Genomic DNA, 17,507 nt, shown 5'->3' with positions numbered 1-17,507 from the left:
TGGCTGGATGGCATCACTGACTCAATGTACGTGAGTCTATGTGAACTCTGGGAGTTGGTGATGGACAGGTAGGACTGGCAGTGCTGTGATTCATGGGGTCGCAAAGAGTCGGACATGACTGAGCAACTGAACTGAACTGAACTGATGGTGACTGCAGCCATGAAAATAAAAGATACTTGTTCCTTGGAAGAAAAGCTATGAGAAACTCAGTGTATTAAAAAGCAGAGACATCACTTTGCCGACTAAGGTCTGTATAGTCAAAGCTATGGTCTTCCCAGTAGTCATGTATGGATGTGAGAGTCAGACCATAAAGACTGAGCACCAGAAAATTGGTGCCTTCAAATTGTGATGCTGGAGAAGACTCTTAAGAGTCCCTTGTACTACAGGGAGATAAAATCAGTCAATCCTAAAGAAAATCAACCCTCAATATTCACTTGAAGTACTGACGCTGAAGCTGAAGCTCCAATACTTTGGCCACCTAATGCTAAGAGACGACTCATTGGAAAAGACCCTGATGCTGGGAAAGCTTGAAGGCAAAAGGAGGAGGCAGCAAAGGAATGAGATAGTCAGGTAGCATCACCAGCTCAATGGACATAAATTAGAGTGAACTCTGGAAGATGGTGAAGGACAGGATCCTGGAATTTTACATTCCATGGGTTACATAGAGTTGGACACAACTTAGCAACTGAATAACAACAACAAATAATATTCCCTGTGGGTTTTTCATATATGTTCTTTATTGTGTCAAGATAACTTCTATTACTAGTTTGTTGAGAGCTTTTATCTTGAAAGGTTCTTGAATTTTGCCAAACGCTTTTTCTACATATATTGAGATACTCATGTGATTTTCACCCTTTGTTCTATTAAAGTAGTGTCTCACATTGATTGATTTTCATATATTGAACAATTCTTCATACCAGGGATGAATTGACCTCGCTGGTTGAGCATATGAACTAAAAGAATAAATGCTGTCTACAAGAAATAGATATGATTTATGGTATTCCTATAAAACTCCAGGTAGTATAAGAATAATGGTAACTGTCTAAATATTTGTTTTCACAAATTTAAAAAATAATTATATAAACTTCAAAACTAATTGGCAGATGAGACACTATTTTCTTATTTTTACAAGTATGTAAATTGATGCTCAGAAAAGTTGTGTACTTGCATGAGGTTGTGAGCTATAATAGCCAATATAAGAAACTGATTAAAAAAAACACAACAAACAAAACCTTGTGCTTGCTTAATTTTATAGTGTTAACATTAATCAATAAAAACAGATAACTTCAAACTATCATCCCTGACTGCCGAGAAGCAGGAAAAGTATATAAAGTGTTAGCGATATTATGGCACAAAAATCTTATTGGAAAGCAGATTAAAAATAATAGAGCCATTTTGTACCACAAAAAATAGTGGCTCCTCAATAGCCATTGATCAACAATGGATACTAAAGATGAAAAAAAAAATCAATTCAGCATATTTCTGGAGTATCATTGCAAAAGAAAAAAAATCCCCAGATCTAAACCTGGATATAGCCTCTATCATGAGGATGAGGGTTTAACCTAGTGAAGCACTACTGTGCATGTGTCCTTCATGAATAATATAGAGTTCCCTGTTGCTTGTTAATTGAGCTCTTAGGGTGAACGCATTCATCAGATCGCTATCACCACAAAGCTGATATCAGAATACTGTGTTACATAACTGAAAATTGCTGAGAGTAATCTTAAATGCTCTTACCACAAAAAAAGTAAATAGGAACTATGTGAGTGATAGATATGTTTACTAACCCACTGTGGTAATCATTTCACAATATATACATGTATAAAATTAACATGTACACTTTAAACTTATACAATGTTTTATGTCAAATGTGTCTCAATAGAGTTGAAAAAAAGATGAAGTGGACAAAGGTATCAATCCTTGTGATATAGAGAGACATCTGCCAAAATGCTCCTTTACTGAGTTAAATAAAAACAGTACATGTTCTGTCACAGATACGAGTTATGCTACCATTTTCTTCTATTTTTCTTTGCACTCTTTCCTAATGCCTCTCTTCCAGTAAATAACTCTCAGGCAGACTTCCCCCAGCAGTGCTCTAGTTCTGCATTAGTGACTCTATTATTATTTTATTATATGAATTCATTATTGTATTCTTTATGTTAAATAAAGTTAGTTCATTGAAATATATAAATATATTTAATATAAAGTATATTTAATATAAAGTATCTATTATTTGATGTGTTATTCATATATTGATAATTATATAACAATGAATGGCAGATTATTAGCTGATTACATATAATTTTCACTATCAAAGTCTTGGGGAAAAATAAAAACAAAAACAAAGGAAATAAGGAACAATAATTCAATGACTAGACCCTGAAAGAAACAAAAGATTGTAATTTTGTGGTGTTTCTCACTAGTATGTCAAAGACATGATAAAGACATGCAAAGGCCAAGATGAACAATAAGATGGACAAAATTGACACTGCAATTAAATATTGCTATCGATAGTGAGGACTCAGTTAATCCCACGTAACAGCAATTTTTAAAAACTGTGAGGGCATTATGTGCATTATAATAGTTATCATACAACATAGAAATGTCAAAAAACCTTGTTTTGTGAAGTTCCAAAAATAATAAAGTCAAAGAAAAGCAAAAAAATTGTATATGTAGAAAATTTTCATATATCAAGATTAAAAATGAAGTAGATTAAGACTGTTACTTTGTAAGATTTTACATCTATTTTATTCAGTTCAGTTCAGATCAGTGGCTCAGTCGTGTCCTACTCTTTGCGACCCCATGAATTGCAGCACGCCAGGCCTCCCTGTCCACCACCAACTCCCAGAGTTCACTCAGACTCGCGTCCATCGAGTCTGTGATGCCATCCAGCCATCTCATCCTCTGTCATCCCCTAACCCTCCTGCCCCCAATCCCTCCCAGCGTCAGAGTCTGTTCCAATGAGTCAACTCTTTGCATGAGGTGGCCAACGTACTGGAGTTTCAGCTTTAGTATCATTATTCCAAAGAAATCCCAGGGCTGATCTCCTTCAGAATGGACTGGTTGGATCTCCTTGCAGTCCATGGGACTCTCAAGAGTCTTCTCCAACACCACAGTTCAAAAGCATCAATTCTTTGGCACTCAGCTTTCTTCACAGTCCAACTCTCACATCGATACATGACCACTGGAAAAACCATAGCCTTGACTAGATGGACCTTTGTTGGCAAAGTAATATCTCTGGTTTTGAATACGCTCTCTAGGTTGGTCATAAATTTTCTTCCAAGGAGTAAGCGCCTTTTAATTTCATGGCTGCAATCACCATCTGCAGTGATTTTGGAGCCCCCAAACATAGTCTGACACTGTTTCCACTGTTTCCCCATCTATTTGCCATGAAGTGATGGGACCGGATGCCATGATCTTCGTTTTCTGAATGTTGAGCTTTAAGTCAACTTTTTCACTCTCTTGTTTCACTTTCATCAAGAGGCTTTTTAGTTCCTCTTCACTTTCTGCCATAAGGGTGGTGTCATATGCATATCTGAGGTTATTGATATTTCTCCTGGAAATCTTGATTCCAGCTTGTGCTTTTTCCAGGCCAGTGTTTCTCATGATGTACTCTGCATATAAGTTAAATAAGCAGGGTGACAATATACAGTCTTGACATACTCCTTTTCCTATTTGGAACCAGTCTGTTGTTCCACGTCCAGTTCTAACTGTTGCTTCCTGACCTACATATAGGTTTCTCAAGAGGCAAGTCAGGAGGTCTGGTATTCCCATCTCTTTCAGAATTTTCCACAGTTTACTGTGATCCACACAGTCAAAGGCATTGGCATAGTCAATAAAGCAGAAATAGATATTTTTCTGGAACTCTCTTGCTTTTTCCATGATCCAGCGGATGTTGGCAATTTGATCTCTGGTTCCTCTGCCTTTTCTAAAACCAGCTTGTACATCAGGGAGTTCACGGTTCACGTATTGCTGAAGCCTGGCTTTGAGAATTTTGAGCATTACTTTACTAGCATGTGAGATGAGTGTAATTGTGCAGTAGTTTGAGCATTCTTGGGCATTGCCTTTCTTTGAGATTGGAATGAAAACTGACATTTCCAGTCCTGTGGCCACTGCTGAGTTTTCCAAATGTGCTGGCATATTGAGTGCAGCACTTTCACAGTATCATCTTTCAGGATTTGAAATAGCTCAACTGGAATTCCATTACCTCCATTAGCTTTGTTCGTAGTAATGCTTTCTAAGGCCAGCTTGACTTCACATACCAGGATGTGTGGCTCTAGGTGAGTGATCACATCATCGTGATTTTCTGGGTCGTGAAGATCTTTTTGCACAGTTCTTCTGTATATTCTTGCCACCTCTTCTTAATATCTTCTGTTTCTGTTAGGTCCATTACATTTGTGTCCTTTATCGAGCCCATCTTTGCATGAAATGTCCCCTTGGTGTCTCTAATTTTCTTGAAGAATCTCTAGTCTTTCCCATTCTGTTCTTTTCCTCTATTTCTTTGCATTGATCGCTGAGGAAGATTTTCTTATGAATTCTTGCTCTTCTTTGGAACTCTTCCTTCATATGCTTATATCTGTCATTTTCTCCTTTACTTTTAGCTTCTCTTCTTTTCACAGCTATTTGTAAGGCCTCCTCAGTTGGCCATTTTGCTTTTTTGCTTTTCTTTTCCATGGGGATGGTCTTGATCCCTGTCTCATCTACAATGTCATGAACCTCTGTCCATAGTTCATTGGGCACTCTATCTGTCAGATCTAGTCCCGTAAATCTATTTCTCACTTCCACTGTATAATCATAAGGGATCTGATTTAGGTCATACCTGAATGGTCTAGTGGTTTTCCCTACTTTCTTCAATTTAAGTCTGAATTTGGTAATAAGGAGTTCATGATCTGAGCCACAGTCAGCTCCTGGTCTTGTTTTTGTTGACGGTATAGAGCTTCTCCATCTTTGGCTGCAAAGAATATAATTAATCTGATTTTGGTGTTAACCATCTGGTGATGTCCATGTGTAGAGTCTTCTGTTGTGTTGTTGGAAGAGGATGTTTGCTATGACCAGTGCATTTTCTTGGCAAAAGTCTATTAGTCTTTGCCCTACTTCATTCCATATTCCAAGGCCAAATTTGCCTGTTACTTCAGGTGTTTCTTGACTTCGTACTTTTGCATTCCAGTCCCCTATAATGAAAAAGGCATCTTTTTTGGGTGTCAGTTCTAAAAGGTCTTGTAGATCTTCACAGAACCATTCAACTTCAGCTTCTTCAGCATTACTGGTTGGGGCATAGACTTGGATTACTGTGATATTGAATGATTTGCCTTGGAAACGAACAGAGATCATTCTGTCATTTTTGAGATTGCATCCAAGTACTGCATTTTGGACTCTTTTGTTGACCATGATGGCTACTCCATTTCTTCTGAGGGATTCCTGCCTGCAGTAGTAAATATAATGGTCATCTGAGTTAAATTCACCCATTCCAGTCCATTTTAGTTTGCTGACTCTTAGAATGTCGACATTCACTCTTGGCATCTCTTGTTTGACCACTTCCAATTTGCCTTGATTCATGGACCTGCCATTCCAGGTTCTTATGCAATATTGTTCTTTACAGCATCGGACCTTGCTTCTATCACCAGTCATATCCACAGCTGGGTATTGTTTTTGCTTTGGCTCCATCCCTTCATTTTTTCTGGAGTTATTTCTCCACTGATCCCCAGTAGCATATTGAGTGAGTGAGTGAGTGAAGTTGCTCAGTCGTGTCTGACTCTTTGCGACCCCATGGACTGTAGCCTACCAGGCTCCTCTGTCCATGGGATTTTCCAGGCAATAGTACCGGAGTGGATTGCCATTTCCTTCTCAGGGGATCTTCCCAACCCAGGGATTGTACCTGGGTCTCCCACATTGTAGACAGACACTTTACCATCTGAGCCACACCTACTAACCTGAGGCATTCCTCTTTCAGTATCCTATCATTTTGCCCTTTCATACTTTTCACAGGGTTCTCAAGGCGAGAATACTGAAATGATTTGCCATTCCCTTCTCCAGTGGACCACATTGTGTCAGACCTCTCCACCATGCCCGCCCATCGTGGGTGGCCCCACACAGCATGGCTTAGTTTCATTGAGTTAGACAAGGCTGTGGTCCTAGTGTGATTAGATTGACTAGTTTTCTGTGAGTATGGTTTCAGTGTGTCTGCCCTCTTGCAACACCTACCGTCTTACTTGGGTTTCTCTTACCTTGGACGTGGGGTATCTCTTCATGGCTGCTCCAGTAAAGCACAGCTGCTGCTCCTTACCTTGGACGAGGGGTATCTCCTCACTGCCGCCCCTCCCGACCTTGAATGTGGCTCATGAAATAAATAATTGTGATTAGTGAAACTGGATCTTTTTGTAGATGTCATCGCTGAGGTATTTTGTGGGATGCTGCTGCTGCTGCTGTGTCACTTGAGTCATGTCCGACTGTGTGCGGCCCATAGATGGCAGCCCACCAGGCTCTGCTATCCCTGGGATTCTCCAGGCAAGAGTACTAGAGTGGGTTGCCATTTCCTTCTCCACTTCTGTGGGATGAACATAACCATTCTCAAGGGAGATTGCTATAGAGGAGAGTCAGGAGGTTACTGAGAACACCAAGGGTGCCTTCCAGAAATCCCCCATGGTCCACAGCATAACACTGATGTAGCCTGGACTTTGCTTTTTTCCTAGGAGATCAACACATGTCTTTCTTCATAGGTCAAAACAACTAGATTTGAGTATTTGGCTTTTAGTGCAACCAGAGGGACCCCAGATCCTAGTCCCAGAGACACCAGAATCTATACTTGTAAAACTAAATGTTGCCATATCCCTTGTGATTCTTTCTGTAAATATTTCTCCCTTAATCTTCTAGACTGATGTTACTGAAGAGGATAGTATATTTATACATCTTCTTAAGGTTTCTGAACATTTTTATTCTCATGAATCATCATAAAACAGAGAAAAAAATTCAATTTGATTAGTGTGATATTTGATAGTGTCTAGCAGAGAAGCAATGATTTTACACTCTATTATTCATAGCAGAAGTATGAATATATGAAATAAGGAGAAGGGAGTTTTCACAATTTTTAGCAAACCAAATACACAGAAAGATATATACAGCAGAGCTGGGAATTAGCTGAAGAAGTTATGAATGCATAGGAGAGGTTTTGCTATACATATCTGGAATATCCCTTTAAATCAGTCATCTCATGCACATGAAAAATGTGGAGCAGAACTACAAGGGAATAAAACATTTTTCATAAAGCTTAATAGTTAAGAGACAATGATATTTAAGCAGAAAATGGACTGGGCTACAATATGGGTAACAGAGCTGCTAAGATCTGAGGCAAGGGCTTTCTTTTCAATTTGTGCTTCAGTGCAAAATGAAAAGTATATGAATACTGCATATCATTTTAAGCTAAAACTTAAAACTGTTTCTGTATGTACATTCCTAGCAAATCATAGTAGATGCCAAATATTAATGATTTCAATGGAATTATAAGACAAATCATTGAGTAAGTGAATATGTCCCCTATTAAATAAAGCAATTAGGTTATTTATTCTAAATACATATGTAAAATATATACATTGTTCTCATATTATCTTGATACTTACATTCATAAATGCTAATAAAATAAAATTGATAATTAAATTATTTCATCATTAAACATTTATTTTATTTGCTAAGTAAATCATTAATTTCTTATATCATAAAAGTATTGGGTTGTTACTTCAGATTTTTATGTTTCATTTTGATCTTGTGAAGGAAGTGAGATCATCCACTTCTGTTTTAGGTGGATGGACAGGAGTCTGAGTGAACTCCGGGAGTTGGTGATGGACAGGGAGGCCTGGGAGTCGCAAAGAGTTGGATATGACTGAGCGACTGAACTGAACTGAACTGAACTGATCTTCTAATAAATACATGACAGAAAAAAAGAAAAACATATATTTTATAGGATTATTCCAACAAAACTACAATGATTTAATTGGAAAAAGAAAAAAGCATTGATTTATTTCACTTATTGTCTCTCTATAATGCAGAGACATTACTTTGGAACAAAGGTCTGTCTAGTCAAGGCTGTGGTTTTTCCTGTGGTCATGTGTGGATGTGAGAGTTGGACTGTGAAGAAGACAGAGCACTGAAGAATTGATGCTTTTGAACTGTGGTGTTGGAGAAGACTCTTGAGAGTCCCTTGGACTGCAAGGAGATCCAACCAGTCCATTCTGAAGGAGATCAACCCTGGGATTTCTTTGGAAGGAATGGTGCTAAAGCTGAAACTGCAGTACTTTGGCCACCTCATGAGAAGAGTTGACTCATTGGAAAAGACTCTGATGCTGGGAGAGATTGGAGGCAGGAGGAGAAGGGGATGACAGAGGATGAGATGGCTGGATGGCATCACTGACTCCATGGACGTGAGTCTGAGTGAACTCCGAGATACGGTGATGGACAGGGAAGCCTGGCATACTGCGATTCATGGGGTTGCAAAGAGTCAGACACAACTGAGCGACTGAACTGACTGAACTGAATGCAACTTATTGTATGAAGATTTCTTATCATCTGCTAGATTTAGAATCAGAGAATTAGTATTTAAAGCAGGATTCACAAATATGTCTTAAGTAATAGTGCAAATAAGATAATCAAAATAAAATAACATTGACATGAATTATAAAGTTTTAGAACTGCATTAATAATGATGATATTGGTCACAATAAATTATACCTTTCATCTATTCCCTTTAATGTACTTCCACTTAAGTATATTTAAAAGAAGAAAGAAAAAAATAAAAGGAGAGAGAGAGAGAAAAAAATGAACCATACAGTGATCACAGTGTTTGTCCTCCTAGGCCTTTGTGATGATCCTGAGCTTCAGATTGTGATTTTCCTCTTTTTATTTGTCACATATGTATTAAGTGTCACTGGAAACCTGACTACACCACCCTAACCTGGGTGGACTCCCGTTTCCAGATGCCCATGTATTTCTTCCTCCGAAATTTCTCTTTCTCAGAAATCTCTTTTACTGCTGTGTGTATCCCTAGATTTCTGGCGGCAGTTATCACCAGGGACAAGATTATTTCTTACAATTGTGCAGCCCAACTATTTTTCTCTGTTTTCATGGGGGGTGACTGAATTTTACATTCTAACTGCCATTGTCATATGTTGCCATCTGCAAGCCCTTGCATTATACAACCATCATGAGCAGGAAGCTCTGGAGCCTGCTTGTGCTCTGTGCATGGCTGGGCGGGTTTCTTGCCCCTTATGCATCTCCTCCAGCTGGATTAGTGTGCTTGCAATGTCATTGATCACTTTGCATGTGACTATTTCCCCCTTTTACAATTGTCTTGTTCAGATACATGGCTTCTGGATGTAATGGATTTTTACTTTGCTTTGGTTAGTTTGCTATTCACCTTGGCGTTAGTGATTTTGTCCTATACATACATTAGCAGGATATTTTGAGAATTCCATGCCAGTCAGAGAAAAAAGGACTTCTCTACTTGTTCTTCTTACATGATTGTCATCTCCATCTCTGATGGAAGCTGCATATTCATGTATGTTAATCCCTCCCCAAAGAAAACAGATCGTTGACAAAAGGAGTTCAGTTCAATTCACTCGCTCAGTCATGTCCGTGTCCGACTCTTTGTGACCCCATGAATCGCATCACGCCAGGCCTCCCTGTTCATCACTATCTCCCGGAGTCCACTCAGACTCATGTCCATCGAGTCTGTGATGCCATCTGGCCATCTCATCCTCTGTCATCCCCTTCTCCTCCTGCCCCCAATCCCTCCCAGCATCAGAGTTTTTTCCAATGAGTCAACTCTTCGCATGAGGTGGCCAAAGTACTGGAGTTTCAGCTTTAGCACCATTCCTTCCAAAGAAATCCCAGGGTTGATCTCCTTCAGAATGGACTGGTTGGATCTCCTTGCAGTCCAAGGGACTCTCAAGAGTCTTCTCCAAAACCACAGTTCAAAAGCATCAATTCTTCGGTGCTCAGCCTTCTTCACAGTGCGACTCTCACATCCATACATGACCACAGGAAAAACCATAGCCTTGACTAGACGGACCTTAGTCGGCATAGTAATGTCTCTGCTTTTGAATATGCTGTCTAGGTTGGTCATAGCTTTTCTTCCAAGGACTAAGCGTCTTTTAATTTCATGGCTGCAGTCACCATCTGCAGTGATTTTGGAGCCCCCCAAAATAAAGTCTGACACTGTTTCCACTGTTTCCCCATCTATTTCCCATGAAGTGATGGGACCGGATGCCATGATCTTCGTTTTCTGAATGTTGAGCTTTAGGCCAACTTTTTCTCTCTCCTGTTTCACTTTCATCAAGAGGCTTTTTAGCTCCTCTTCAAAAGGAGTAGCTATTCTCAATACCTCTGTGGCCCTCCTTGCTGTACCCCTTCATCTACACCCTGAGAAACAAGCAAGTGAAACAAGCCTTCAAAGACTTTGTCTATAAAGCAGTCTTTTCTGCCAATAAAATTTTTTTTTTTTGGTCAAAAATAAAGGACATTTAAAGAACAATCAGGTTAAATCCTGAAATTCCTAACCATCTATTCATTCACCTTTGCTCTTTATAGCCTCTTAACCTGCCGTATGACAGTTATATTTCACAATCTGTTACTTTCACTTCCAAGCTAAGTTTTTCCAGTGCATTGCTTATCAACATTTCAAAATATATAAAGTTATTCCTCCTACAGAATTTTTGTAGATTGAAATGTATTTCTTTAAGACAAAGCACATTGGGAAAAGATCATTTTAATTCTGTTAATCAGTCCCTGAAAGGATCCTATGAAGTACCAGACTGTACTTCAAATGTAGCATTTCAAAATGAGTGTATAATTTCCTATGTATTTTCAAGGTGAACACTGATAGTTTCCTATGGTGTAAAGAAGCTATATATTCTGTGTAATAGTACACGAAATTCAGTCCAAAGAGATAATAAGTAGTCGTGCATTGCACTTTTAAAGTAGAGGTTTTTATTTCATGAAATTCAATATATATATATAGAAGGTAAATATTGATCATGATATTGTGTATTTTTATAGAATTTATATGTGAATTCCATTAAAATACATAGTAAATTATATTTATGATCAAATAATTAAAAATAAATGTAATATAACTAAAACACTGCCACTTTCCAGAATTTAATACTCATGTCTACGACACTTTGAATTCTTTGTCAAGTGTTCATAAACCTACATTTATTTAGGGTCTATTTTTTGAGATTCATTTTATTTGCATCATTTTCTCTTCTTTATGTCCCTTGTAAATTGATGTTGTTATGTACACATTTGATAAAACAGCCACCTCTCCCAGTCTTTTAAAGCTGGGTTTGTTCAGGGGAAACCATCACTACTCAATCCACCTAGAGACTCTGAGGACCTCTCCAATCTTTTCTGAGTATGTCTGTCCTCAGATTTGTGTTTGGAGAGTCCTCAGCAAGCTGAGTAAAGGTGAGTTCATATCTATTTTAATTCTATTGTATCTACAGTGTCCTATAGTATTGAAGACAGCAGGTTCTCAATGTTTGTTGAAAATAACAGCGATTAAGTCAACAGATGTGGAGATCTTTTTTTTTGTCATTTCTAAAATTAGATTAAAGGAATCTGAATTGTAAATTTTTGCAGATTTCCTAGGTTTTATGCTACAGTCCATCGTGTCGCAAAGAGTTGGACATGACTGAGCGACTACACTTCACTTCACTCCACTCCATGCTTTCATACCAGAACCCAGCCCACCAATCAAATGAAAAGAGGCCTCTGGATAGTAGATACTTCTCAACAATTAGCACCATTATTAAGGGGAAATGACCTGTGAAAATTCTTGGAACATATTGAAGACTTTAAAATTTATTTAATCCAACTCTTCTCATGCCTTCTATGGGAATTTAGTGCGCATCACATTGTATCTCATTCTTCTTTTCATTGTTCTCTATTTAATCTTTTGAATAATTTATTTTATACTTAATAGCTTAGTGGGCCACTTTATGGGGACATTTTATTACACAAGAAAGAAAATGTAGTGTTTGCACATAAGATTCATTCATCCCAATATTGCAGTCAACAAGACCAAGAAATAGCTATACTTTAGGGAAATTCTGATGTACCAAATTCAGAAAACCTCTTCCAAAAACATATTCCATATGTTTTTACCCTGCTTCTCATGCTTTTCTATCTCTTTGGACATTGCCCACCAAGTTTTCTAATTCAATATTGGTACAAATATTAATAACATAGGTACAATCCTTAGAGTATTTTCCTCTTGGCTCTGTTGGCACATTTGATTCACTGCAGTGCTTCCCATGAGCCATGGGCATATGTTGTGATAAAATTGCCTGTGGCTTATGCAGGCTAAAAATCCATATAAAAATCATGTCCATGAAGAACCACAGTAATGATATCTTGCTACCCTTCACCATTTTTGCTCCCATGGCTACAAAGCAAAATGCATCAAAGAAAAATAACTATAGAAAGAAGATAATTGCAAGTGTGTTGAGATAGAGTATTTTTACAAATGCTAAATATCTTAACCTAAACTTGAAGTAGTTGTCAATATTTTTTAATAGTTTCTGCCACTTAATGTGAGGCATTTGTAGAAATAGAGGTAAGATTGTAGAGTAAAAGCCAATGTAAACTTTCCTTTCCTTAGCACTGATTTATTAATTCTTAGCTTAGCATTTCATCAGGTGAAATAAATGATGAATAATTTGAGGTTGCCTTTCCTTCCTGTATATATCAAGGATGCTGAAGAATGAGTCTGTTTATGTTTCCTGTTTGTCATACTAATTTATTAATTTTCAGAAAATTACTCTGAGTTTGGTCCTGCTCATTGAATATATGTCTGATATGTATCACATGCTTTAGTTTCAGGAGGAAATAGTATAGAATTCCAATTTGACCTTTAACTAGCTCTATGCTTTTTTTAATAATAATTAATCTCTCATTGTCAGTTTCTTCAAAGGTAACATAAGGTTATTGCAATGAATCAATGAGATCAATGAGATAAGTACACAAGCAGCACTGTCTCTCAAATAAGTTTCCTCCAAAATGGTTGCTATTGTTTATAGTGGGACCATCTTCCTCAAATGTACTAATTGATTTTATTTGTAGGAATAACAAAGAGAACATTATTGACTGTGTGGGAATACATGCTTTAAAATTTTATATAATTTAGTTTTACTTTTAATCAAGTTAGCCATCACAATAATTCTATGAAATATTATCCTCATTTTCACAGTGGGGAAGGAAAAAACATATAACTCAGAGAGAGTTGTATTTTTATCCAGATCTCTTGGAATGCAAATCCCCAATAATCCCACACAAAATAATTAAAATTAAGACCTGATGCTATATTTTTATAAGAATTTCTTTTCCTTTTTAGGTTAAAAATTATTTTCAAATATAGATACTAGTTAACAAACAGACATTTAGGGAGAAATAGAATATCTCTATGGAGAAGGCAATGGCACCCCACTCCAGTACTCTTGCCTGGAAAATCCCATGGATGGAGGAGCCTGGTAGGCTGCCATCTATGGGGCCGCACAGAGTTGGACATGACTGAAGTGGCTTAGCAGCAGCAACAGAAGCAGAATATCTCTGTGGAAACCCACAGATACAAAGAGTGATTTAGGTGATTACATTTTCTTCCTTCATTGTTCCTAATCATACGAGTTTGTGTGTTGATCTGACTTATTTGATTTGACTCCCCTTTTCCTTTAAGAAAAAGAAAGTTGCCTTTTTTTAGAGGAGTCAGAGAAACAGAATTCTGAACTAACTGTAGGACTATTCAAAAATAGTCTTAAGGTAATAATCTGAAAATAATCTAAATTGACTCTTCTTATGAATTTTTTTTAATACAGTCATAATGAAGTTCTTCCATGGTATTAGATGTCAGCAAGCACAGTCAGCAGTGGAACAAATCATTCTAGAAAGCAATTAGGGTTGTTATAAATCTAAACTATTACCCAAGATATAAAATTTAACCAATATTCTGTTCTCTTCTATGACAAATTATCCTAACTTATAAACCTAACACCAAAAAAGATCCTTAACTAATAGGGAAAGACAGGTAATTGGAATTCTGTGTAATAATGCTAGAGCTTCCCATGTATCTCAGTGATAAAGAATGCGCCTGCCAGTGCAGAAGATTCAAGAGACCCAGGTTCTTGATCCTGGGGTTGGAAAGATCCCCTGGAGGAGGAAATGGCAACTCACTCCAGTATTCTTGCCTGGGAAGTCCCATGGACAGAGGAGCCTGGTGGGCTACAGTTCATAGGGTTGCAAAGAGTTGGACATGACTGGGCACGATGGTGCAAACTCTCTTGAGTTTATGTTTGTTCATAGCATTGCTTATGACTTCTTAGGAGCTTTAAAGCTAGGATTAGTAAAGTCAGTACATATAGAGAATGTGAGAAGCTAATTTATATTTCCAGTTATAGTGTGGAATTTATGGAGCTTCCCACCCATGTCTCACAATTTAGATAAAATAAGGAAAACAATCTCTCAATCCTTAATACACGTTTACATATTGTTGCTTTTTCAAATTGTAGCAGTTAGGGAATGCTGGTGATCTTTTCTCAAAGAAGCCATTCTTACAATTTACTGTGGAATAGCAGATGTGTCCTAAAAATAATTTCCAGTTATGTTATTTAACTCCAAATTTTATTTAACTCAATGGCAAATATTTGCCTATTATATAGGCTAATTTTCTTTTTCAAAGATCCACAAACCTAATTTGACACTGAGCTATCCAACACATTAGAATTCATTAAAAGGAAAGGGACATAAAGGAACATGAAGCTTACTATCTAAGATCCTTGGAAATAGAAAAAACGCGAATGAGCCATTAGTAAGGAAAGTATGAAATGATGACTTAGAGACTTGGATATATTCTTTATTACATTACCAAAAACATCCCAGGAATGGTTGACACCTCACATACCAAAAATGATTTACAGATTAAAGTCATAAATAGCTGTTTACTGCAGAGGATTGTTCATTGAGAACAATGAGTTTTAAATTTTAAATATCTATCAAATACTTGACTTGCCATAAATTTGCCTAAGAAATTATGCTTGTAAGGCTTGCTTTTCTTATAAATGCTCTTGAACTTTTTTCTCTAGTCATTGAGGATTAGCAAAAGGATAGGTTCATTTTAATGTGAACATCACATTTTTTTCCCAGTGCACTGGCCACCATTGACCTCAATTGGAATTTTCCCTAAATCAGCAGCAGCTCTACTTTTTGCTATACAGAGGAGTAAATGAAAAGAGAGCTCAGGTTTGTAGAGGAAAAAAAAAAGTGAGAATTTTCACAACGTTACGATAAATTACATGCTAACAAATCAACAAACCCACACCTTAAAATTAAGTATTCTATTGCAAAAAGTTCTCTCCTGACACTAGAATATAAAAGCTACAAGTTAATGAGAATTCACAAAATAAATGATATTTAAATTTGTTATTGTTGTTGTTATTCAGTCACTAAGTCATGTCCAGCTTTTTGCCACCCCATTGACTGCAGCATGTTAGATTTCCCTGTCCTTCACTATTTTCTAGAGATTGCTCAGATTCATGTCCATTGAGTCAGTGATGGTATCTAACCATCTCACCCTCTGCTGCCCCATTCTCCGTTTGCTTTCAATCTTTTCCAGCATCAGGGTATTTTCCAATGAGTTGGCTTTTCACATTAGGTGGCCAAAGTGTTGCTGCTTCGTTCACCAACAGTCCCTCCATTGAATATTCATGGTTGATTTCCTTTAGGATTGACTGATTTGATCTCTTTGCAGTCCAAGGGACTCTCATGAGTCTTCTCCAGCACCATCATTTGAAAACATCAGTTCTTGGATGCTCAGCCTTTCTTATGGTCCAACCTTCACATTCATACATGACTACTGAAAAAACTATAGCTTTGACGATATGGACCTTTTTGGTAAAGTTATATCTCTGCTTTTAAATATGTTGTCTAGGATTGTCATAGCTTTTTCTTCCAAGGAGCAAGCATCTTTTGATTCCATGGCTGCAGTCATTGTCCTTAGTGATTTTGGAGCCCAGAAAAGAAAAATCTGTCACTGCTTCCACTTTTTCCATTTCTATTTGCCATAAACCAATGGGACTGGATGCCATGATTTAGTTTTTTAAATGTTGAATTTTGAACGAGTTTTTTCACTCTCTTCTTTCACCCTCATCCAAAGCCTCTTTAGTTCGTCTTCACTTTCTGCCATTAGAGTGGTATCATCTGCATATTTGAGGTTGTTGATATTTTTTCCAGGCAATCTTGATTCCAGTTTGTGCATCATCCAGCCTGGCGTTTCACATGATGTACTCTGGGGCTTTCCTGGTGGCTCAGGGGTTAAAGCATCTGCCTGCAATGTGGGAGACCTGGGTTCGATCCTTGGGTCAGGAAGATCCTCTGGAGAAGGAAATGGCAACCCACTCTAGTATTCTTGCCTGGAGAATCCCATGGAGGGAGGAGCCTGCTAGGCTACAGTCCATTGGGTCGCAAAGAGTCAGACAGGACTGAGCTACTTCACTTCGCTTCACTCTGCATAGAAATGAAATAAGCAGGATGACAGCCTTGATGTATTCCTTTCCCAATTTGGAACCAGGCCATTGTTCCATGTCTGGTTCTAACTGTTGCCTCTTGACCTGCATACAGGTTTCTCAGGAGATAGGTAAGGTGGTCTGGTATTCCCATCTCTTTAAGAATTTTCCACAGTTTGTTGTGATCCACATAGTCAAAGACTTACTGTAGTCAATGATTCAGATATTGAAATAAACTGGTTAAATGATTTCTGCTACTGTTAGTTATGATGACAAAATAAAGACTTTATTGCTCTTTCATGAATTATACTAGTAGACTGACAAAATAGAACTTCTATTAAGGGAATATTAATGTAGATAAAATAAAAATATAATGTAAAAATCAGAATATACACATATAGATAGAGAGAGAATGCTAATAATATTTAGATAGAGAGATTTGGAAGAAAATAAGTGTTATCCTGAAGGTAATGTTTTATTTTAGATATTGACACACTTTGGTTTCCTTAGCTCGTGACACAGATCCAATATACTTAATACCCACTCTGCCTCCTTTCTACTCTTGACTAATATCTGAGAAGACCATCAAAACAGATACATGACCTGGATTCCTTTATTCCATTATCTGGGGCTTCAGAGGAGTCAGAGGTTGAGAAGTTGAGTGTGAGTCTGACTCAAAACTTAGAAATCTGTCTTGTAGCTAAAGATTTATCTTCCATGATTTTCCTTTTGGAAGCATATGCACTGAGTGGCCTTTTTCCTGACACATTTGGTTTTTCTATATTATGCTAGGAAACAATCATTATATGAGAAACTAGGTGACAGACATTAGGATAGGATGATTTTACTGAGGTTGAAGAAAAGACAAAGAGTATCCCAATAGGAGGGGATCCTGTGGAGACTCTTTTTAAGACTCAACAGGTAGCTTTTCTCTTCCTGTATTTCCTAGATTTGAGAAAAACATAG

The 17,507-nt window shown here is 37.5% G+C and overlaps 1 pseudogene; it reads left to right on the top strand.

Moving 5' to 3' along the window:
- On the top strand, positions 8,806 to 10,512 carry LOC102179172 (annotated as a pseudogene).

The sequence above is a fragment of the Capra hircus genome, chromosome 5, assembly GCF_001704415.2.
Source record: "Capra hircus breed San Clemente chromosome 5, ASM170441v1, whole genome shotgun sequence".
In the NCBI taxonomy this organism is placed as follows: Eukaryota; Metazoa; Chordata; class Mammalia; order Artiodactyla; family Bovidae; genus Capra; species Capra hircus.
Note: the sequence above shows the minus strand (reverse complement) of the source record. Positions and strands in the feature narration are given on the sequence as shown.